The sequence below is a fragment of the Bos mutus genome, chromosome 6, assembly GCF_027580195.1.
Source record: "Bos mutus isolate GX-2022 chromosome 6, NWIPB_WYAK_1.1, whole genome shotgun sequence".
NCBI classification, from domain to species: Eukaryota; Metazoa; Chordata; class Mammalia; order Artiodactyla; family Bovidae; genus Bos; species Bos mutus.
Genome location: NC_091622.1, coordinates 93,658,979 through 93,684,492, shown reverse-complemented (window position 1 = coordinate 93,684,492; position 25,514 = coordinate 93,658,979). Strand labels below are relative to the sequence as shown.

Below are 25,514 nucleotides of genomic sequence, written 5' to 3'. Positions count from 1 at the left end.
CTGGATCATAAGGTAGTTTTATTTCCAGTTTTTTAAGGAATCGCCACACTGTTCTCCAGAATGGCTTTACTAGTTTGCATTCCCACCAGCAGTGTAAGAGGGTTCCCTTTTCTCCACACCCTCTCCAGCATTTTTTGCTTGTAGACTTTTGGATCGCAGCCATTCTGGACACTGATGTATAGAACAGTCCTATGGACTCTGTGGGATAGGGAGAGGGTGAGAAGATTTGGGAGAATGGCATTGAAGCATGTATAATATCATGTATGAAACGAGTTGCCAGTCCAGGTTCGATGCATGATACTGGATGCTTGGGGCTGGTGCACTGGGACGACCCAGAGGGAGGGTATGGGGAGGGAGGAGGGAGGAGGGTTCAGGATGGGGAACACATGTATACCTGTGGCGGATTCATTTTGATATTTGGCAAAACTAACACAATATTGTAAAGTTTAAAAATAAAATAAAATTAAAAACAAACAAAAAAAAAAGGAGGAATTTTGATTAAAATTAAAAAAAAATCAAATAGCAAGAAGAAAAAGGAGTCTCTTAAAAGTGGCTTTTAAGAATCCATCTGGAAATATTAGCTCAGCTTAAGACTGAGTACAAGCAACTAGATCTTTCATCTAATGCAATAATTTAAAGACATGTTATCTTTCAGGGAAATAGAACTCTCAGAAGAACAAATTATATATTTTATATTAAATCAATAACAAGAGTTCATGGTGGTAATAATTCAATCTGTTCTGCATTACTTTATCAGTGACAGAGATAGAAAATACGATGAAAAGCATAATATTTAATCCTCAACTATCTAGTTTTTCTAACATCCTTTTTGATTAAACAAGAAAGATCTTTTACGACTGAAGATTACATATACTATTCATAGAACATCTAACATTTCAAGTAGTTTTTCTCTCATATCGCCCCCCTCTATACTACCTGAGTTGCCTCTTTCTCAATACTGAAAACCTTGAATTTACCCACAGAACCTGGAAACTTGGAGTAACAGACTTCCAGTGTTTAACAGTGGGGATATTATGATTTTGAGAGAGTCATTTTCTAGGCAGGTTGATAAGAAGTCCAGGGGTCTCCAAGGAGAGAGGGGTCTGGAATTTTCAAGGAAGAAGAAAGGACAAACTTTTTTTTCCCCTCTACATTCCATAGGATTATATAACAATAATGTATCCTGCTTGAAGACAGCCTCTGGAAAAAACCTTCTGGCTAATCCTATGATCCTAAAATGTAAATTATGGGAGTAGGTCTATTGAGGTCTTTACAACCTCCAGACATTCTTTTGATTTGCTGTAATAACTAATTGGAGAGTATATAACTCCATTGCTAACACTAGCAAGGGGGTACTCTTTCTGTCCCCTTCTGATGCCTATGTCAGAAGCTTTCTCTATCTCCTTTATACTTTAATGAAACTGTATTACACAAAAGCTCTGAGCGATCAAGCCTCATCTATGGCCCCGGATTGAATTCTTCTCCTCTGGAGGCCAATAATCCCAGCATCTTTTCGTGGTTCAGCAACAACCTTTCAATTTTAGGCAATAAACTAACTCCTAGGAGTTTGTGTCCTTATGGGTCTGAAACTAAACACAAAAATCATTATCAAAGCTGCCTATTTGTTATAGCATTTATTTTAGCTTTCATTGTCAAAGATTTTCCATTTCAAATGAATATTCCATAGTCACCAATGTCTCCTGAAAGCCTGTAATCCTGAAACAAATTTTCTAAGCAGGATGGAGTTAAACAAAATAATTTGTTTTCTAGGACTTGGAACATTTGTCCTAATTTCACACCTTATGCTGCAGCTCAGTTAGTGCTTGAAAGGCAACGCTTGCAGCCAGAAAGCAAGCTCCAACCTCACCTCTTCTTTCTCATGACACCTATTGAGCCCCTTCAACAGAAGAAGCACTGACATGCCTATTTGCTCTACAGTCGAACAGGAGGAAGTGAAAATCAGAGACCTGGAGACAGATGCTTGATTTACATTCAAATCCTGTTTCAAACCTTGTCTCCTGTATTTTTTATAAGCCCTTTTATTGTTTGAGAAACAAGCCTCAAAATAGCTTCAGTGATGGAAAGTAACTGATTCACACAGCAAATATTATGTACCTACTATATGCACATCGCTTCCCTGGTGGCTCAGAGGTTAAAGTGTCTCCTCCAATGAGGGAGACCCGGGTTCGATCCCTGGGTCGGGAAGATCCCCTGGAGAAGGAAATGGTAACCCACTCCAGTATTCTTGCCTGGAGAATCCCATGGACAGAGGAGCCTGGCAGGCTACAGTCCACGGGGTCGCAAAGAGTCAGACACGACTGAGCAACTTCACTTTCACTTTTCACTTTCATGCATTGGAGAAGGCAATGGCAACCCACTCCAGTGTTCTTGCCTGGAGAATCCTAGGGACTGAAGAGCCTGGTGGGCTGCAGTTCATGGGGTCGCTAAGAGTCGGAAGCAACTTAGCAGCAGCAGCAGCAGTCAATAGGAAGCATTTTCTTTGAGGAGTTCGGAATCTAGCTGAAAACGCAAACAGGAGTACATGAACTGTGTATCCCTAGAAATCTATGACCTGTAATCTTTCACTTCAGCTTCATTTTTATTTTGCAGATACATTGAAATGCTTACATTTAAACTTTAAATCCTCTTTCATTAAGGATAGAGATTAATATCTGATTTTTTAATGAGAAAAAACTGTGTAAAAAAAGAATCTTAGAAAGTGATTCGAATGAAGCCACCAGATATAAGCAAAAGAAAGAAGTCTTTCTGTAAATAGAAATTGCTAAGATGAAATGAAGTTCATTTTTTAAAAATAAAGAATAATTACTTGGTTTGCATTTAGACATGTTTGTACAATAAATGTTCCCTTTTTCTGCTTGCCAAAATTCAATTTGGGAGTATACTGTCTCTACCTTTATTTAGCAATGTGTATATAAACTTCAAGGCTTCCCTGTGGCTCAGTTTTTAAAGAATCCGCCTGCAATGCAGAAGACCCAAGTTTGATTTCTGGGTGGGCAAGATCCCCTGGAGAAGGAAATGGCAACCCACTCCAGTATTCCTGCCTGGGAAACCCCATGGACAGAGGAGCCTGGCGGGCAAGTCCATGGAATCACACGACTGAGACATGACTGAGTGTCTGAGAATACATAAACTTCAAACCTTCCCCAATCCCAGATGTAGGAAAATTGGTGTCTATCCTCCACAAACATTGACCAATGGTTTGGGTATTGTTTTAACAACTAAATTCTTCTTCACTCTGTATGTCTATTCTCCAAGTGTAGGGAAAGATCAAAGGGAAACTACACAGTAATGAGTCCAAAATGGCTTATGGATCATGGGCTAAAACCTTAGCAACATGGCACATGGACTGTGCTTAAAATCTAGGGATGTAGAGCGTATATCTGGAATTTCTACATTGAAAAAGGAAGTCTGTACAGGAGAGAGAAATGTAACAGTTGCTTACTCAATTTCTCATTTGGTCTTTACCATGTTCTCATTAGATTGACTTCAATTTGTTTTACATAATTTTTGGGAGGGCCAGAATCTAGACACATGACCATGTAAACACAATTAGTATAGAGTTTAAGAACATGCACTGGAACTGGACTTCCCAGGTTTGGACCATGGTTCTGCCATTTACCAGTCGTCTAAGCTGCAACAATTCTGCTCACCTCTCTACCTCTCATCTTAGTTTCCTTGTCTATTTAATGAAAATAATGGTGTTGACCTCATAAAGCTACTGTGAAGATGAACTGAATTTATATATGTAAAGGATTTTTAATAGAACACTGCCTGTCACATTCTAAGGATCTCTGAGACTTTGCTATTACTATACTTTTGTTCCTCAAAATAACATCAGGAACCCCTACTGCATTTTCCTACTTTCCATGACCATTCTTACAGAAACGAACAAAAAAGTCAGCACCTTTTTATATTTTAAAGTGCCAAAGTAACCAGTTTTTTACATCCAATTTCTATGACCTAACCAGCTACCAACATTTCTCTTTACTATAGTTCAAATTAATTCTACTTCAGTAGTCTCAACTTTGCAAGATATCAACATGGGGAATAGAAAATTCAGTACTGAGAAAATTTACATTCATTTATGTAACAGTTTATATTAAGTATTCATATTTTAAACTCCTTATAAAATTATAATTTTCTCCTTTCATCAATACAACCAACAGATATACTTTCTTCTATTTATGAATAAGGAAATCAGTGAATAACTAGAGAAACTTAACACTCTTCCTCTAAAATATAAACATAAAATCTTTTTAATCAAAACAACAGGTTAATCCTGGCTTTGGAATCTGAGAAATCATATTAAAATGCGTACTCTATGATTCATTCAAAACCTGAATATAGCAATATATAATCCTATAAAGCCCCAGAGCTTTTAGATCAAGGCAAAAAAGGTAAATCAAACCTGAAATGAATGGATTAGCAGAAACAGGAGCGTTACTGTAATATTCCTTTGTATTGAGTAATAGAGAAGCAGATTTTGTCAAATCTTGCTTTCTAATTCCCATCTGGAAAAGCCTTGCTCTGCAAATGAACAGGTTTGAAGGAATGCCTTTGACATCTGTAATGTTAAAAAGCATCAGTAATTGGAATGGGCTTAATCCCCCATTCAACAGCAGGTACTTTACATACAATCATAAGAAGTGATGACAGTCAGACACAGATGTACAAATTGTTAGATTTAATCAGATTGGTACTCTACCCCTGGTCTAGTCAATCCCGTTTTAGCTTCTACTAACTTGGGTTAACTAAAGTACATGGTCAGATATATAAGGAATAAATCCAGGTCAAAACTCAGGATTGAAGTGTCAAATGATAAACTGTATTTCAACTCCATGAAACACTAAAGACAAAGTTTTCATTTATAGTTTTGTGTGTATCATCATGCGAAAGTGAAAGTGTTAGTTGCTCCATCATGTCTGACAGTTTGTGAACCCAGGCTCTGTCCATGGAATTCTCCAGCCATGAATACTGGAGTGGGTTGCCATTCCATCCCCTAGGGGACCTTTCTGACCCAGGGATTGAACCCAGGTCTAAAAGCAAGAGAGTTCCAGAAAAACATCTACTTCTGCTTTATTGACTATGTCAAAGCCTTTGACTGTGTGGATCACAACAAACTCTGGAAAATTCTTTAAAAGATGGGAATACCAGGCCACCTGACCTGCCTCCTGAGAAATCTGTATGCAGGTCAAGAAGCAACAGTTAGAACTGGACATGGAACAACAGACTGGTTCCAAATCAGGAAAGGAATACATCAAGGCTGTATATTGTCACCCTGCTTATTAAACTTATATGCAGAATACATCATGAGAAATCCTGGACTGGATGACTCACAAGCTGGGATCAAGATTGCCAGGAGAAATATCAATAACCTCAGATATGCAGATGACACCACCCTTACGGCAGAAAGTTAAGAACTAAAGAGCCTCTTGATGAAGGTGAAAGAGGAGAGTGAAAAAATTGGCTTAAAACTCAACATTCAGAAAACTAAGATCATGGCATCTGGTCCCATCACTTCATGGCAATAGATGGGGAAACAGTGGAAACAGTGATAGGCTTGATTTCTTTAGGCTCCAAAATCACTGCAGATGGTGACTGCAGCCATGAAATTAAAAGACACTTGCTCCTTGGAAGAAAAGTTATGACCAACCTAGACAGCATATTCAAAAGCAGAGACATTACTTTGCCAACAAAGGTCCGTCTAGTCAAGGCCATGGTTTTTCCAGTAGTCATGTATGGATGTGAGAGTTGGACTATAAAAAAAGCTGAGCACTGAAGAATTGATGCTTTTGAACTGTGGTGTTGGAGAAGACTCTTGAGAGTCCCTTGGACTGCAAGGAGATCCAACCAGTCCATCCTGAAGGAAATCAGTCCTGAATATTCATTGGAAGGACTGATACTGAAGCTGAAACTCCAATACTTTGGCCACCTGATGCAAAGAACTGACTCATTTGAAAAGACCTGATGCTGGGAAAGATTGAAGGCAGGAGGAGAAGGGGATGACAGAGGATGAGATGGTTGAATGGCATCACCGACTCAATGGACATGAGTTTGGGTAGACTCCGGGAGTTGGTGATGGACAGGAAAGCCTGGCATGCTGCAGTCCATGGGGTCACAAAGAGTCGGACGCAACTGAGCAACTGAACTGAGCTGATCTGAACTCCTGCATTTCAGGTAAATTTTTTACCATTTGAGTCCCCAGGGAAGCCCATATCTTCATGTATAATAGTCATCTGAATGAGTCTGAAATGTGCCTCATGTTTGGCACAGTGAGATGCAGAAATAATAGGAAGAGACTGTGTGTCAAAGGACTGATGGTGGTGGAGTGGCCAATGTAAACAGAGGTAGCAGACAGAAGATTTAGTGGTTTAAAACACTGGCTATTTATGATGCCTAAAATGTTCTTTGGAGCAGCAGACACATTGAGTTGCTCTGAAATCCATTCTGTGCTCACAGCTCCAGCTGTTAAGTGTTCATTTCTTTTCCCATGTGGTTGTATAAAGACAGAGGAAAGAAGATGAAATTCATAATTATATAATTATTGGTATTGGGGTCACTAGGAATTGATTATAAAACTATGCATATCTGTAAACTTACCCCAAGTATTTTGAGGGCTGCTTTTGCCCCATTTATTATTACTCTGTTCTGTTGGAAATCTAAAGAAAAACTTGTAAATATGCTGGAAAGTGTTTCATCAGTACAAGTATCATATAATTATCTACCGGTAGATTCTTTATATAGTGCTGTATATGCTCTTACAAAGTAAATGGAAAACTTGGATCATATGAGAACTAATACTACTAGAAATGGTACCATTTGCTTTTGTTTCTCCATTTATATACTAAAATCTTTTTCAAGCCAAGTATTGTGCATGATGTGCTACTCATCCCCAACCCACCATATATGTCTCTTAGTTGTAAACACTCTTATCCTTCCATAATGACAGAAATACCTTAACATCAAGGGCACCATAATCAAATAGAGATTTATATTCAAAGAAAACAAAAAATATCTTGTTTGGTTTTGTCTCTATAATCACGCACACAAGATAACAATTTTCCTTAATCTTCCATCTTCATTAAATCTTAGTCTCAATATAAAAAATACTTGCAAACTCCATATGCAGCAACCTCTCTTTTTCTTCTGACCTCAGTCCCTAATCATAAAACCCACGAAACTTTAAAACTGAATTATTTCTTACCATATGGGATCTGAGAATAAGATCAAACCCAACCTAGACAAATGCCATGCAGCAAGTCGACAACTGCTCCTGGAGTCCTGGGCAATGCCTGGGAGAGTGCCTGCCAGGACCTACTGTTTTCAAACGAGTTTCATTTCTCTAACAATTTAAATCTGCCAAGAGAAAACCGAGACAATCAAGCTTCGTGCCAAAAAGCCCCAAGCTTAAGCTAGAGTTGTATCCTCTCTTTAGCCTGCTGATGAGCGAGGGAGCAGGGGGAGAGGAAAGGATAAAGATTCATAATGAGCAGGACAGAGGCTCGGGATACATTTGGAAGGCCACAACAGGACGGTTTCCGGCCCGAATTATGTTACTTGGTGGAGCTTCATATCCAGAACAGAGAACACCTTCGTCCTTTCTCTTTACAAACTCCCACTACATTTGGGGTTGGATGCTGTCTGGAATATATCTTCTTCCCATCTTATCCCTGCCAGAACTGTGTTATCAGACAGACATCCTATCAGAGAGGCTGCTCCCTGCTGGTCCAATTTTGGAACAATATTTTGATGCCAAGGAAAGTTTCCCAAGGAAGACTCAAAATTGCCCTGCTCTCCGTGCTCTGCCTTTTTCCTTCTTTACATCACCTCAAACTCACCCACAGAAGGGAGGTTTGTTATACTATCACGTGGACTCCAGTTTGTGGGCAGAGGAGAGAAAAGGAGAGGGCTAGTGGTGGCTTCCTAAACTAGAGAGCCATATGCACTAAGAAAGGGTGAGAACCTCCTTTGCCAACCTGGCACCAGCCTTCCTGGCACCTCAGGTTTCAGAAATGAGACCCACTGTTTCCTTCCACAGGTCCAGGTGGTAAAAATCTATAGTTTATCCAAGTAGACACCTTCAATCAAAATATGAAAATGACAATAAAAGGAGATAAAAGGTAGTTGTTGTAAATCTACAAATGGGCTACAATATTTTCAGAATCACAAGTTTAATATCTTTGCTGATTTCTATAGTAGATGAAATATAATCTTGTGACTCATACCGCTCTGGATTCAAATCTCGGCTACCTACCAACTAGGTCTGTGACTTTAGACAACCTATAATTTGCCTGAGTTTGGGCTCCATCTTTTTTAAAAAGGAGCATAAATATCTTTTTTCACAGAATAACTGTAAAATGACGAAACATGACATGATTGATTAAAGTACACAGAATTGTTGCAAAGTTATTACTAATAGATGGTAAGCTCTCAGTAAATGATAGCTATTAGTAGTTTTCTATTTGGGATAAAAATATGATATTAAATGATCTCGCTTATTTTGCTCTTAAGATAATCGCTGGAAATATTTTGCTTTTGAAATTCTTTCAGGAGATTTTCTCTCAATAATCTTCAATTAATCCTGGAAAATCCATTACTTACTACATGACATCAGAGTAGAAAGAGCTTTAAAAAATCACAGTTGAGAGTGAATTTGAAACAGACTGTGTTGGGAGTAAACTGAGATGACCTTTCTGGAGGATGATTTGGTAATAATACTTGTAAAGCAATCAGAATTCCATTTCTAGAGATGAGTCCAAAAGGCATGATCAAGATATGGCTCTAATGATATTCACTGCAGTTTGCTAAAAGTTAGAAAGCTTGGAATTGACACACATATATTAATATCTATAAAATTGATAACTAATAAGAAGCTGATATATAGCACAGGGAACGTTACTTAATGCTCTGAGGTGGCCTAAATGAGAAGGAAATCTAAAAGAGAGAATATATGTATGCGTGTAGCTGATTCACTTCACTGATTCACAACAGAAACTAACACAACATTGTAAAGCAAGTATACTCCAATAAAAAATTAAATTTTTTAAAAATTGGAAAGCATGTGTATGCATCCTGAGAAGATAGCTTAAATATATATTTTATAATATATACAGTGAAGCATTATGTAGCCATTAAAAATATTGTAGAAAAAGCTCCAGGAGATGGTGAAGGACAAGGAAGCTTGGCGTGCTACAGTCCACGGGTTTTCAAAGAGACCAGCTTAGAGACTGAACTACAAAGTAAAACAACATTTCAGTATCTCCTTCATGTATATATTAATATGTTAATATATATATATATTTCCTAAAGAAAAAGTATTAAAAGGATACATGCCAAAAGATTAATACCTTTATAGAAGCACAAATGGTTTATTTGATTTTTATGTTTATCTTTTGCTTTTTTGAGACTTAAATTATGATTTTTTTTTTTGCAGAATATGAATTGGTTGGCAATTTTTAAAAATATAAGTGAATTTGCTTGAATTCTAATTTTTTCTAGTTCATTGAAAATTTGGACATGTAAATAATAATGTCCATATACCTAAGTATAAGTCCACGCGTACCTACCCACACATTATTTATTCATATTTTCCCCCCAAATGCCAGTATATTAATATACAATATATTTACATAAAGAAGCATACTTGTAGTAATAAATGAAAAAGTCCTACTGACTTTTCATTAAAAAAGTGTGTATTTCTTCAAATATTCCCTTAAAACTACCAATTTTAAACTCAATTTAAGAAACAGTTTCAGAATAACTTTTCATGTCTCCTCTTTGTAAAGTCTTGAAATGCTGCTGACCTTGCATAATAATTTTCCCCTTACAACATATTAATTATTGTTCTGGCACCTCTGGCCTACTCATGAAACCAATGAAGTGTGAAATGTCTCTGTGCAGAGTAATATTTCATATTTGGTACTTTACGTATTAATTACTTTTCTGTTTTTGCTACATCCAGTCAGAAAAAAAAAAATCACCTACTTCATTTTGTAGTGAACTGTCAATGAGGAAAACAGAAAAACAGCAAAGGAGTCACATTTGCTGATCTATTGAAAGCCCCTCAGAGAAGAGATACTTCTAAACCCTTCTGTTGTCACGGCACCTTCTTAAGCAAGCCTGCTGCTTACTAAGGAAGACCCTTCTCATAAGCCATGACTGGCTTTCTTGTGCTTAAAATAACAGATGTGAAGTCTCAGAAACAAGTAATCTAAGTCATATCATTGTTTTGAGCCTGAATTCCACAATAAAATCTAAAATACAAAGTCTTAATGCTAACAAAAGAAGGTACACATACTGCAATTCAAAAATTTAATACTTTGCCAAGTTATCATCTGCAAAGAGAAAAATATAAGAAGCTAGTATATTCAAATTTTATTTAGTTGCCATTTCAGCTGCTCAACGGTTAAAATATAAATCAGTTTGACAATCTGAAAGGAGCAATTTTAATCCTGAATTCTAAGAGCTTGAGCATTCTCTCTCTCTCTCCCCTTAATGTCAGTCATTCAGCCTGAACAAAAAAATTCAGGTGTGACATTTCTTGATTCAAGAGCTGTGTTAAGCAGTTATAAAACTGCTGTAATTTACAGCAAAGAATAAAACTAACCTAAGAGACCTCGGCCCCAATTTGCTAAAACTTATTACACCTCATTGGCCACTGAATAGCCAAAAGAAGAAAAAAGAATTAAAAAAAACTTATCTGAATAAGAAACTTTACTAGCATTAGCCTAATGAGAAATGATTGGCTTAAAATTGCTCTGGCTACATAGATAGGTTCAGGTTAATACTATTTACGATGTTATGATATCCTATTTCCTGAGTTATATAAAAGCCAAAGCAGTTACTAAAACAATACTAATGAGTCGATAGATGTTTTCAGATGTGTCTGACTCCTGAGTCTAGTTAAATGTCTTAGATCGATGTATTTAGTTCTCTACTGAATATCCCAGCTGTTGAATGAATATGTTAAAAATATATATGCACAATTATCTTAAGCTATAGTGACATTGAGACTATAGATATACCAGTTGTGTTCATTTCATTCACCTGTTACTTTACAATGCTATGAGCATGCTACACAAACCACCAAATGAACAGTCTACCTTAATAACTCTCGTGAACAATACCCCACAGCTCTGCAAAGGAGAATGTTTATCTGGGTTTTGCACCATTTTCAATCCATGTTTTCAAGGCGAATCTGCTGCAGCACTGTGTGTTCCCTTTGGCCAAAATAATATGGGTAATGCTAAGACATGGGCTCAGAGAAGGCAATGGCACCCCACTCCAGTACTTTTGCCTAGAAAATCCCATGGACGGAGGAGCCTGGTAGGCTGCAGTCCATGGGGTCGCTAGAGTCGGACACGACTGAGAGACTTCACTTTCACTTTTCACTTTCATGCATTGGAGAAGGAAATGGCAACCCGCTCCAGTGTTCTTGCCTGGAGAATCCCAGGGACGGGGAAGCCTGGTGGGCTGCCATCTATGGGGTCGCACAGAGTGGGACATGACTAAAGTGACGCAGCAGCAGCAGCAGCAAGACATGGGCTAAACTCACAGTCAAAATGTCACTATATAAAAGAAAAGTAGCAAGTGGTTGGTTTATGATAAATTAGCATTCTTGGCCCAAAATACTGCTAATATTCTCAAAAATTAATCCATAATGGTATATTTAGTGAGGTGACTTATTTACCCACAGTTTTCTAATTGTGTATTAACAGGTATGTAATACACAGTATTTATAGTACAAAACACCCATAGAGGTTGATATTTAGACTAGAAAAGAAGCATAGTCCTAAAGAATGATTTGGATAAGTCACATTTACACCTGTAACAATCAGTCACAATATCACATGACTTCTATATCTGATAACTTTCTAGAATACGGGTTAAAAACCATGCATGTGTGTATGCTAAGCTGCTTTAGTCATATCCAACTCTTTGCAACCCTTTGGACCATAGCACGCCAGGCTCCTCTGTCCTTGGGGATTCTTCAGGCAAGAATACTACAGTGGGTTACCATGCCCTCCTTCATGGGATCTTCCTAACCCAGGGATCAAACCTGCATCTCTTACGTCTCCTGCATTAGCAGGAGGGTTCTTTACCACTAGCGCTACCTGGAAAGCCCACTAAAAATCATATCTGTGGCTAAAGAGGAAAGAAACATTCAAAGATATTAAATACAGACAAATTTAGAAAATACTTTGGAAATCTACAAAAACTTTCCTTAAGAAACAGATAAAATAAACAAAGCCAACCCCTCTTTACCTTATCACTAACTCCACCCTCATCACCCAAGAGGTTAGTATGTATTTGCTTTATATTTTAGGTTGCTTACTCATTTTGGTTTGGCATAGTCAATAAAACAGAAATAGATGTTTTTCTGGAACTCTCTTGCTTTTTCCATGATCCAGCACATGTTGGCAATTTGATCTCTGGTTCCTCTGCCTTTTCTAAAACCAGCTTGAACATCTGGAAGTTCATGGTTCACGTATTGCTGAAGCCTGGCTTAGACAATTTTGACCATTACTTTACTAGTGTGTGAGATGAGTGCAATTGTGTGGTAGTTTGAGCATTCTTTGGCATTGCCTTTCTTTTGGGTTGGAATGAAAACTGACCTTTTCCAGTCCTGTGGCCACTGCTGAGTTTTCCAAATTTGCTGGCATATTGAGTGCAGCACTTTCACAGCATCATCTTTTAAGATTTGAAATAGCTCAACTGGAATTCCATCCCCTCCACTAGCTTTGTTTGTAGTGATGCTTTCTAAGGCCCATTTGACTTCACATTCCAGGATGTCTGGCTCTTGGAAGGAAAATTATGACCAACCTAGATAGCATATTCAAAAGCAGAGATATTACTTTGCCAACAAAGGTCCGCCTAGTCAAGGCTATGGTTTTTCCAGTGGTCATGTACAGATGTGAGAGTTGGACTGTGAAGAAAGCTGAGCACCAAAGAATTGATGCTTTTGAACTGTGGTATTGGAGAAGACTCTTGAGAGTCCTTTGGACTGCAAGGAGATTCAACCAGTCCATCCTAAAGGAGACCAGTCCTGGGTGTTCATTGGAAGGACTGATGCTGAGGCAGAAACTCCAGTACTTTGGCCACCTCATGCGAAGAGTTGACTCACTGGAAAAGACCCTGATACTGGGAGGGATTGGGGGCAGGAGGAGAAGGGGATGACAGAGGATGAGATGGCTGAATGGCATCACCGACTCGATGCACATGAGTTTGAGTGAACTCTGGGAGTTGGTGATGGACAGGGAGGCCTGTTGTGCTGCAATTCATGGGGTTGTGGAGAGTCGGACATGACTGAGCAACTGAACTGAACTGAACTCATTTTGCAACTGGTATGTTGGTACAGCTAATTTAATTATGAAAAAATCTGCATGAAAATATACACACACACACACATATAAAGGTGATTTTAAGTAAGTTTAAAAGCAAATCATTTCTTGCCTTTTTTAGTTTGTAGAGTTAAATTGAGTTGATCCGAGAATTATTAAAGAAAATGAGCAACGTATGTTCTGCTTAGAACACAGACAGTATAATTTCAGAGTAAAATCAGAAGACTAATGAATAGAAAGAGGCCAAAGGTTAACACTGGGAAGCAGAAATCACTTCTCATAAATTGTTGCCTTATAAAAATAAAAGGCTAACTCTTTTCTTTTGTTCAAGGTATAACTGTCCATCCCTGCTACTACCCATGGCAGTTGTATAATACACTACGGCAAGGAAAAAAATGGAGCTTGGATTTGAATGCCCAAAGATGCAGGCAGTATCATTCAACCAAAGCCTTCAACACTGAAGTGTTTGTATTATTAATACCCTCTGAAATTTACTATAGTGACTAATTTGCCATAGTCACTGGACAGAAATCATGTAGCATGATTTACACTACTACAAAATCTTTACTAACTTGGGCACCATAAATTTGATCATTTAATAATTTAGTGCTAAATCTCTTCTTTTAATGAAAGGAGGGTGATCATGATTATTATTAATGCTATTTTTAGTTAGTTTTAAATTATGCCATAATGATAAAACATTCTACTTAATTTAATATTTCAACTCAAAATTAATTTCCAAAGTCTTTAATTCTAGTCAGTCTGCATAATTACAAGGTATTATAATACACTTGCAATTGAATCTCTAAAGTGCATTGAACAATAGAGAATGTTAAGTGGATATCTTATTTAGATACTGCAGCTTAGAGTTGGTCTTGCTTCTTCAGCACCCCAACAGACAACATTCTAATTAAGGAATTAAAAAGCTCTTTCATTCTTGAGAAGAAGTAAACAATGGATAAAGTTCTTTATATCATATTCTGACAAAAACATTTCATAATTTTAAAGTACTGTCATGACTTTTCTTTTTAATAGAAAAGCATGCTTTTTGAAAAATAAACAACAGTTAACACATTACCTCAAAAAGCTCTCTTGTGCCATCTTCCAATTTACAGTATCTGATGAGTGGAAAGTGAATTTTGGCATTTAGTGGAGAGCGGTTGTTCTTTCCCATATTGACAGGTGTTGCTGTGAAAGCAACTTGCAACTTAAGACCACCATCTACTGGCTCTGCCCAATGCTGCAAAAGCTCTCAGTGTCATAAGCAACTGATTCTAAATGTGCCCCACTGAAAAATCTACACTCTTGCAAAGAATTTACTAAACTGGTCTCTTACTTTCTAATCAATAATTTGTTATTTCCACATTCTTAAAGGCATTCACCATTCCTCAAGAAAATAACTAGAATCTGTGGTTATATGTTATTACCTATAGTGATTAAGTACAGATTTTTTCACATAATGAACCTGGTACCGCGGATTCAGACTTGGTGTATGCCCTGCCACAGACAAAGATACTTGATGTCAGTCAGGATTCTATTTAGAACTAACTAGAAAGATACTTCTTGAACGAGGCCCCTTTATAATAATTCATATTGCCTTTCATTACTTTGGAGGATACTACTGCCAGGAAAAGGATATGAAATTGGAACCTAGGGTTACAACTTTTCCTGAAACCTTTTAAGTTACTCTGGTGATTTCCAGAGAGATATAAAAGTCAAGTTAAATATCCTAAGAGCTTCTCTTTTAGCTCTGTTCCTTCTCAATTGAGCTTTTCTGATTTTAAGTTCAGGAACAAGAGATTACATTTGTGAAAGCTTTGTTTTTTCAAGTACTATCCCACCTATCCTGGGAAAAGGTTATTCGTTGCTTTCCAAGTCCTTCAAATCATATCACTCATTCATTCAACAAATATTGGTGAAAGGCCCCTAGGCTTTAGGGCAGTTAATGGGGCTGCAATGGTAAGTAAAAAACGTGATTCCAATGAACATAATTGAGGATTAAGTATATATTTATTTATATGTTCCCTGGTTCTACAAAAAATACAAATATGCCACTGTAACCAGTTACCTAGTACTCATATTAAAACCAATCTTTTTAGATTTTACAAAATTATGTGTCCTCACCCCCAAGTCCCACCATTTGGAAATTATGCATAGCTAGTGAGGTCACTTTTGATCACACACAGATTAAATGACCGTAAGTCTATTCTGAGGCCTCTGTTTCTCTCCATAGATCCTGGAAGTTTGCATATACCCATGGCGATTTTCTACTTTCTTGAGTGTTCCTAGTATCCAGATTTGAAATCATGCCTCAGCTTTTTTGATTAAAATAGAAGCAGTGAGACAATTCCATCTTTCCAATACTAAATCTACCAGTTTACCAGTTGTTCTTCAGTCGCTCAGTCAGTTGTGTCTGACCCTTTGTGACCCCATGGACTGCAGCACACCAGGCTTCCTGTCCTTCACTGTCTCCTGGAGTTTACTCAGTGTCCACTGAGTCAGTGATGCCAGTTCACCAGAACCTCTGATCCCTCTGATCAAAAGCCAGGTCTCTACTGAACCCTTCATATTTCAGCCCTAGGATTCTCAAAAAATTTCCTCCTGCTATTAGAACTCTCTTTAGATTGCATTATCAGTTATCCCATCTCCCTGGGATCGTTCTCATTAGCATACAAAGAACCATTAGTCTTGTGTATTATAAAAGTCTTAACACTCTGCTCTCTGCTCCCCCAGTATTCTACCCCCTTCACAGCAAAATTTCTTAAAAAATTTGTCTATATTCTCTGCCTCTATTTCCTCACCTCCCATTTGCTTCCTCATCCTGTTCCAGCAGGCTTTCTGCCATCATCCACTGAGCTTGCACATTGAGATCAACAGTCATTCACATGCTTTCTCATCCAGCAGTAACATTTCTGTTCTCATCTTTATACCCACTCAGGAGCATCAGACCATTCTGTCCAGGAAAGTCTCTCTGTTTTTTAATCTAAGATACTTCACTCTGCTCAATTTTCCCCCTGTCCTTCCTGGCCACTCCTTTGCTGTTCCCTTATTCTCTGCTGCTGCTGCTGCTAAGTTGCTTCAGTCGTGTCCAACTCTGTGCGACCCCATAGACGGCAGCCCCCCAGTCTCCCGTCCCTGGGATTCTCCAGGCAAGAACACCGGAGTGGGTTGCCATTGCCTTCTCCAATGCATGAAAGTGAAAAGTGAAAGTGAAGTCGCTCAGTCCTGTCTGACTCGTAGCGACCCCATGGACTGCAGCCTACCAGGCTCCTCCATCCACGGGATTTTCCAGGCAAGAGTACCAAAATGATAGGATACTGAAAGAGAAACTCCCCAGGTCAGTAGGTGCCCAATATGCTACTGGAGATCAGTGGAGAAATAACTCCAGAAAGAATGAAGGGATGGAGCCAAAGCAAAAAGAATACCCAGCTGTAGATGTGACTGGTGATAGAAGCAAAGTCCGATGCTGTAAAGAGCAATATTGCATAGGAACCTGGAATGTCAGGTCCATGAATCAAGGCAAATTGGAAGTGGCCAAACAAGAGATGGCAAGAGTGAATGTTGACATTCTAGGAATCAGCAAACTGAAATGGACTGGAATGGGTGAATTTAACTCAGATGACCATTATATCTACTACTGCGGGAAGGAATCCCTCAGAAGAAATGGAGTAGCCATCATGGTTAACAAAAGAGTCCAAAATGCAGTACTTGGATGCAATCTCAAAAATGACAGAATGATCTCTGTTGTTTCCAAGGCAAACCATTCAATATCTCAGTAATCCAAGTCTATGCCCCAACCAGTAATGCTGAAGAAGCTAAAGTTGAATGGTTCTATGAAGACCTACAAGAACTTTTAGAACTAACACCCAAAAAAGATGTCTTTTTCATTATAGGGGACTGGAATGCAAAAATAGGAAGTCAAGAAACACCTGGAGTAACAGGCAAATTTGGCCTTGGAATACAGAATGAAGCAGGGCAAAGACTAATAGAGTTTTGCCAAGAAAATGCACTGGTTATAGCAAACACCTTGTTCCAACAAAACAAGAGAAGACTCTATACTTGGATATCACCAGGTGGTCAACACCGAAATCAGATTGATTATATTCTTTGCAGCCAAAGATGGAGAAGCTCTATACAGTCAGCAAAAACAAGAGCAGGAGCTGACTGTGGCTCAGACCATGAACTCCTTATTGCCAAATTCAGACTTAAACTGAAGAAAGTAGGGAAAACCACTAGACCATTCAGGTATGACCTAAATCAAATCCCTTATGATTATACAGTGAAAGTGAGAAATAGATTTAAGGGCCTAGATCTGATAGGGTGCCTGATGAGCTATGGAATGAGGTTCGTGACATTGTACAGGAGACAGGGATCAAGACCATCCCCATGGAAAAGAAATGCGAAAAAGCAAAATGGCTGTCTGGGGAGGCCTTACAAATAGCTGTGAAAAGAAGAGAACCTATCAATACTAATGCTATAAAGGATGTGAAAAAAGTGAAAGTTGCTCAGTTGTGTCCTACTCTTTGCAACCCTATGGACTATACACTCCATAGAATTCTCCAGGCCAGAATACTGGAGTTGGTAGCCTTTGCCTTCTCCAAGGGATCTTCCCAACCCAGGGATTGAAACCAGGTCTCCTGCATTGCAAGTGGATTCTTTACCAGCTGAGCCACAAGTGAAGCCCAAGAATACTGGAGTGGGTAGCCTATCCCTTCCCCAGAGGACCTTCCCAACCCAGGAATCAAACTGGGGTCTGACAGTCTAGATCTCAAGCAGATACATTAAAAACAATGAGATATAAATAGTAGTGATAAGACCAAAAACCACAGGGAAAACACCTCTATTATGCCCTGAGAGGTCCAGAAGTCTTCCTAGCAGAAATAACTGGACACATCCCATAGGATTATCTAGGAGTTTTTCAGGCAAAGAAATATGAACAGGATATTATCATCGAAGAGAATGGTATGCACAAAGACATACACACAGGGTGATTATAAGCAGTTTTTGAGAGATGAGGTTGAACAAATAGAAATGGGGTAATTCAGGGCCTCGTATGTTAGGAAATTTGAACCTTCGTCTTTTGGCAATGGGAACGAATCAGTTCAGCTCAGATCAGATCAGTCTCTCAGTCGTGTCCAACTCTTTGCGACCCCATGAATCGCAGCACGCCAGGCCTCCCTGTCCATCACCAACTCCCGGAGTTCACTCAGACTCACGTCCATCAAGTCAGTGATGCCATCCAGCCATCTCATCCTCTGTTGTCCCCTTCTCCTCTGGCCCCCAATCCCTCCCAGCATCAGAGTCTTTTCCAACGAGTCAACTCTTCGCATGAGGTGGCCAAAGTACTGGAGTTTCAGCTTTAGCATCATTCCTTCCAAAGAAATCCCAGGGCTGATCTCCTTCAGAATGGACTGGTTGGATCTCCTTGCAGTCCAAGGGATTCTCAAGAGTCTTCTCCAACACCACAGTTCAAAAGCATCAATTCTTCGGTGCTCAGCCTTCTTCACAGTCCAACTCTCACATCCATACATGACCACAGGAAAAACCATAGCCTTGACTAGATGAACCTTTGTTGGCAAAGTAATGTCTCTGCTTTTGAATATGCTATCTAGGTTGGTCATAACTTTCCTTCCAAGGAGCAAGCGTCTTTTAATTTCATGGCTGCAGTCACCATCTGCAGTGATTTTGGAGCCCAGAAAAATAAAGTCTGACACTGTTTCCACTGTTTCCCCATCTATTTCCCATGAAGTGGTGGGACCTGATGCCATGATCTTTGTTTTCTGAATGTTGAGGTTTAAGCCAACTTTTTCACTCTCCACTTTCACTTTCATCAAGAGGCTTTTTAGTTCGTCTTCACTTTCTGCCATAAGGGTGGTGTCATCTACATATCTGAGGTTATTGATATTTCTCCCAGAAATCTTGATTCCAGCTTGTGTTTCTTCCAGTCCAGCGTTTCTCATGATGTTCTCTGCGTATAAGTTAAATAGACAGGGTGACAATATACAGCCTTGACGTACTCCTTTTCCTATTTGGAACCAGTCTGTTGTTCCATGTCCAGTTCTAACTGATGCTTCCTGACCTGCATACAAATTTCTCAAGAGGCAGGTCAGGTGGTCTGGTATTCCCATCTCTTGAAGAATTTTCCACAGGTTATTGTGATCCACACAGTCAAAGGCTTTGGCATAGTCAATAAAGCAGAAATAGATGTTTTTCTGGAACTCTCTTGCTTTTTCCATGATCCAGCGGATGTTGGCAATTTGATCTCTGGTTCCTCTGCCTTTTCTAAAACCAGCTTGAACATCAGGAAGTTCACAGTTCACATATTTCTGAAGCCTGGCTTGGAGAATTTTGAGCATGACTTTACTCGCGTGTGAGATGAGTGTAATTGTGCGGTAGTTTGAGCATTCTTTGGCATTGCCTTTCTTTGGGATTGGAATGCAAACTGACCTTTTCCAGTCCTGTGGCCACTGCTGAGTTTTCCAAATTTGCTGGCATATTGAGTGCAGCACTGGGAATGAATAGGGTGTGTTTAAGAAATAATACAGTGTGATCAGATGTCCATTGGCTAGATCCCTGGCAGCTGAGTAGAAGATGAATTTGAAGAGTATAAGAATAGGAATAGGGATTTCAGTTGAAGTCTTATTGCAAGAGTCCAAGTGCGAGACAATAAGGGACAAAATAAGGCAGTGGACTGGGAGATGTCTAAGAAAAATCCCTAGAAATGGTTAACTGGATAGGGTTCAGGTTGAAGCTAGTAGGGGAGATGGCCATGGGGTGTCCAAGAAATGGAAACAAAAGAAAGGGAAGCTTCTGCCCGCCAAATTTCTCTCAGAAAAGTTTGCAGATAAATCAGTCCAGGATATTTGGCGAGACAAGAGTTCACTCTTAGCTGCTCTCATGGTGTCATATACCTGTCTCTTTCTTCATGATGGTTGTGGATATGTTTTTGAGAACTTACCAGCCTCCATTGACTCTTACTGTCTTTTTAGTCAACTTTTGCACTTTAAATATGTTCTCCTTACAAGCAAGAACAAAATCAAAGGAGCAAGATTTCCCAGCAGAAGCAAGAAAATTGGAAGTCAACGTTTTAATTAATTATTATAAAATGGATTAGATGCCCTAACTCTCAGTTTCTATAGCTGATAAATGGGAATAGAAAATTCAATGTCTTCCCTTCCTACAAACAATTGAGTAAGACATTGAAGGAATTTTAGCAAAAGACAAAAAAAGTAATAAAATATTCTAGTCCTTTTTAAACCTATCTAATGTATTCTCAAGGTGATTAAGCATTGGTTTAAGGTCTCCTTTTCCTATACTGCAAGGTTCTTAAACTTAGTTAAATTAATAAGCATTTGCTAGTATCGAACAGAATGCCAGACTTACTGTAAATATAACATATTACTATAGCATATCCTCTTAAATCCTAAATCACCTAGCTTTGAGGATCTCCTCACTTCTACTGAAATCCTTTCACTTCTTTCCATTGGTTTTCAAACATCTCAATTTTATAATCTTTGTCCATAGTAAACTAGAATCCTAGTATATTTTCACAATTTGAGATTGTGATTGCATGCTTAGATTTCAGGAGAATCTGCTATCTTTATGCAAACATCAAATATAAATTCTAAATCAGTAAAATGTATAAAAATCAATGTAACTTTGCAAAGTCTATATCTTATTCATTTTATGGTGTACATGACAAAAGAGAAGCTGATTATATTTTAATTAAATGAAGGAGTTAAGTATTATCTTACCCTAAGACAAAGTCTCTGTCTGGTAGACTATCATTCCTAAAATGATACTCAACTTGTAGAAGAATATTGTTTCCCTTCCTTATGATAGAATTCATTCAAATTCTTCATCTTCTCTCCCTACGACAAACATTTATCTTCCTCAGAAATCTCCATCATTAAACTATATACTGTGACAATTGTATGCAGGGACAGAACTTGGTCTCTATCTTTCCCAAATGATGAAGGATACAGATGAGACTATATATCAACTTGACAATGTGTGTGTACTGTACAACAATGAGCACTGGACAGAAGAAATCTACAGAAATCTCCGTGAGGAGAGAATATTAGAATGTTGCTGTTGTTCAGTTGCTAAGTCATGTCCAGCACTTTGTGACCCCATGGACTACAGCACACCAGGCTCCCCTGTCCTTCACTATCTGCTGGAGTTTGCTCAAATTCATGTCCATTGAGTCAGTGATGCTATCTAACCACCTCATTGGAAAAGACTCTGATGTTGGGAAAGATTGAAGGCAAAGGAAGAAAAGGGCAGCAGAGGATGAGTATTAGAATATAATTACTTAAATCTAGCAACCAAATTCTTCTAAGTAACTTATCTACCCTGAAGGTAGCTACTTACAGATTCTATTTCTTTCAAACCATCAACAATTAGGCCCTGCAGTAGTACCAAGTATCCATCATTGGTCCTAGTTTTCAGTCCTTAGGAAATTAACATATAGCTTTTTCCTAGAAAGGGAAATAAAAGGGAAATAAACTATGCTAAGTTTCTTCTATGTACTGGGCTGCAGATTAAATACTTTTACTAATATTACATAAGGCTGTGACCACTAAGAGAACAGTCATCTCAAATCTCAAATGTGTTGCTCAAGGCTGTGTCCAGAGCTGAGTAGTGCCGAACACATAGTAGATGTCCAATAACATTCAGAGCTAAGATGGTTGGGTACTTATTATTTTCTGTGCACTGTTCTAAGCACTAATTCATTTGATTCTCACAACCATGCTATACAGTAGGTATTGTACCCATTTTACAGATGAAAAAACTGAGGGTAAGAGAAGTTAAGTAACTTGCCCAAAGTCACATAGGTAGCAAAGCTGGGATGCAAACATGTCCCCCATATTTCCTCACTATGTTAAACTTGCCACATGAACAAACCAACATTGTTTCCTTCAGGAACTGGGGACTGTTTATATTGATATAGTTCTGAGATTGATGCAAATATACTTTTTCCAAAGTTGTGGCGCTTACCTTCTATTGCACAGATCAAGCAATAAGTTTCCTCTCTTGCTTTGTAAATCCCAGGTAAAAGCTCTTTCTCCCGCACTTCACCTCTTGTTCTTCACAGCTCAGTACTAATCATCAGCCCATAATGCAGTGTAGAATTGCCAACACCATCCCGATGATGTAGTTATTTCCAATTGGCACTTGGGAGCAGTGAGGATAGGAGGCATTACTCATAGCCAAGAGTACAGATGTTTCTAATTGCTTTCCATTACCAAGAATAACAGCTGTTTACATCTATCAGCAAATAATTCACAAGAGCTCCAGACTATTAAGATAACACACCCCACCTGGTCACCATCACAAGTTGTCAAGGCCAAGATAGAGGCTGCCAGAAACCCCTTCTGCATCTCTGTTCATCAACTGACAGCATGTGTCACCTTCAGATATCCTTATGCTACCCCACAAGCTCTGGCTTCTTGGTGGCCTGACACATCAAATGGACATATGGATTCTTCATGGCTTTGCAGTAAATGTTTTATGGTTATCTTGCAGCCAAGGGCAGCTGACACGGAGGAGCAGGGGACTTGCAAATAGCCTGATGAAAGAATTTTTGCACTTTTTTTTTTTTTTTCCACAGAAGAGGAGGAAGTGTTCTGCTTAGAGGAGTTTCGCAGCTGCAATGTACTTAACTTCCTTTAATGCGCCAACACATTGCATTGGGTGACAGATTATACATTCAGTAGCATCCCGGGGACCTGGTCACGTGCTTGGAAATAATACCCCCAAATGGACAGACAGTGTTAACAGTTCAGTGAACTTTATGACATAGTTTTATTGGGCACAAAAGAATACAAATATTACAACACATCATAGATATTTGGAGTTAAAAACACCAATAGTACCTCCTTGCCAATGCAACATTGATCCATACTACATGGGGTTTTATTGTTGTTGTTTATTTCCTTTTCCAGCCTAGTTTAAAGTGACTCAGGCAATTGGTCTCTACTATTTTTTCTTTCCCATGGAGACTCTATCAGTGTCTCAATACAACTTTGTTTCCAGCTACCTCTGAATTTATATCTAAAATTGTCTTTCATACATTCAAATACATATTTTTTTAACCCATGGGTTTTTCAACCTACAAAAATAAGAATATCAGCTATTGAGTTGGCCAAAAAGTTCATTCAAGTTTTTCCATAAGATGTTATAGAAAAATTCAACCAACTTTTAGGCCAACCCAATATTTAAAGCTACATGACACCCAGGTGGCTCAGTGGTAAAGAATCTTCCTGCCAAGCAGGAGATGTGGGTTTGATTCCTGGGTGGGGAAGACCCCCTGGAGAAGGAAATGGCAATCCACTCCAGTATTCTTACCTGAGAAATCCCATGGACAGAGAAGCCTAGTGGGTTATAGTCCATGGGGTCACAAAGAGTTGGACACGACTGAGCAACTAAACTACAACAGATTATCTACAAAACTATGTAAACTGAAGAATTTCCTTTTGGCTGTGATATTTTGTCTCTAGAGCTATTAATTCCCCCCATCCTTGTATTTGTATGCCACTGTCCCATCACAAGGTGAAATCTTTGGAGTCCTTTGAAACTGAGATGGTTTCCAATTGCTTCAACCATCAGACTATGCCAGAAGTGATACTTGGCCAGTTCTGGGCCTCATTTTTTAAGAGGACTGGCAGTTTCTGCTCCCCTTATCTTGAAACTCTTGCTCTGAGGGAAGTACCATGGAAGAACCCTTATGATCCCGAGATTCTCATGCTGGAAGGAAGCCTAGGGTAGCTATGTGGAGGGGTTGTAAGGAGAGAAGATGCTAACAGCCTCCTCTAGGATGTTCCACACACCCCAATCCAGGTGCCAGACACATGAGCAAATGAACAACTTGGACATGCCAGGATCTCAACCATTCCAAACAATTCTAGCTGTTTAAGCCAGCCTGGTTAAGGCTCTAAATACCATGGAGTAGAGACAGACTGTCCTTGAATTACTGACCTACAGAATTATAAGCATAATAATTTTTTACCATTTTACCATACAATACCTGATTAGGGTCATGAGGAAAAGGGTGTGATAGAGGATGAGACAGTTGGATGGCATCATCAATTCAATGGACATGAGTTTGAGCAAACTCCGGGAGATAGTGAAAGAGAGGGAGGCCTGGTATGCTGCAGTCCATGGGGGTCACAAAAAGTCGGACACAACTGAGCCACTGACAACAACTGCCATACATTACCATATGTAAAATAGACAGCCAGTGGGAATTTGCTGTATGACTCAGGGAGCTCAGGCTGGTGCTCTGTGATAGCCTAGTGGAGTGGGAGGGAGGTTCACGAGGGAGGGGACATATGTGTATCTATGGCTGTTTCACACTGATGTATGGCAGAAACCAACACAAAACTGTAAAGCAGTTATCCTTCAACTAAAAATAAACAAATTTTTAAAAATGTTACAGCAGCTGGCAGCTAGAAGTGGAACACATCCCACTCCACTTGCCGTGAATCTCTGATACTTCAACATCATTCCACAACACAGATGACATAAAGAGAGAAGTCCTTCTCTGAAATCATAGGTCATATAATAAACATCATTGTAGTTTCTAATCAAAAGAAACAAAAAGAAGAAAGGTAAGTGCTCAAAATGCACCATACTCCTTTTTTCATTGAATCCATGTCTCACTCCACTATCAGTGAGGGCTTTATTCTACTATTTTGCCCATAAAATAAGCAGTTATGTATTTTAGGTTTCTGCCACTGCATGGGTTATCAATTCAAATCACTGCACTTCACTTTCCAATCTAAATATATATCCAACAGGCTGGATTGAATTAGAATAAAGTCATCACTTCTTTCCAGGAAATTTGGTTCTTTAATAAAACTCCAACAAATTTTGGAAACTGTACAGATTCTCTTTTGACGACATCAGTTGTAAGTCTGTAGTTGCTATTAGGAAATGGAGAAGGAAACGGCAACCCACTCCAGTATTCTTGCCTAGAGAATCCCGTGGACAGAGGAGCCTGGAGGGTTGCTGTCCATAGGGTTGCACACAGTCGGGCACAACTTAAGCGACTTAGCATGCATGCATGCATGCATTGGAGAGGGAAATGGCAACCCACTCCTGTATTCTTGTCTGGAGAATCCCAGGGACGGAGGAGCCTGGTGGGCTGCC

General features: G+C 38.9%; 1 long non-coding RNA gene across 2 annotated transcripts in view; it reads right to left on the bottom strand.

The window, feature by feature from the left end:
* The window catches only part of LOC138988317 (uncharacterized), a 173,323-nt gene extending 150,848 nt beyond the window's left edge, over positions 1-22,475 (bottom strand). For both annotated transcript variants that reach the window (XR_011464627.1, XR_011464626.1), the window contains exon 1: positions 22,362-22,475. This is a non-coding gene — a long non-coding RNA (uncharacterized lncRNA). The remainder of the gene's footprint in view (positions 1-22,361) is intronic.
* Between the last annotated feature and the right edge of the window lie 3,039 nt (positions 22,476-25,514).